We start from the raw sequence: 350 nt of genomic DNA on the forward strand, positions 1-350 counted from the left end.
GTTGATCCAAACCGTGCAGCCCCGGTCTGATCATCCTTCACAGAGAGCGGCTGCTTCGCAGTGTTGACTGCATAATTGACTGCCGCACGAGGCTGAGGCAAATATTTTGGTTCCTCGAGTCACTGGCAAATAAAAAAAGCAGAGGAGAGAGACACAGTTGCTGTCACTGTGCATCCCACAAATCCCTTAATGTGCATCTGCGGCAAAACAAACAGAGCGAACCTATATTCTCTGGTAAATGATGATGAGCAGATCTGAATAGGGCTCATGCTTTTGATGCCACATTATTTTGTGCGCTTTCTAAAACCAGAAAAGGGAGCAAAACCAGTATTTGCTAAACAGACTCGGGG

The sequence above is a fragment of the Anarrhichthys ocellatus genome, unplaced genomic scaffold, assembly GCF_004355925.1.
Source record: "Anarrhichthys ocellatus isolate YVR2014 unplaced genomic scaffold, GSC_Weel_1.0 scaffold173, whole genome shotgun sequence".
Classification (NCBI taxonomy): Eukaryota; Metazoa; Chordata; class Actinopteri; order Perciformes; family Anarhichadidae; genus Anarrhichthys; species Anarrhichthys ocellatus.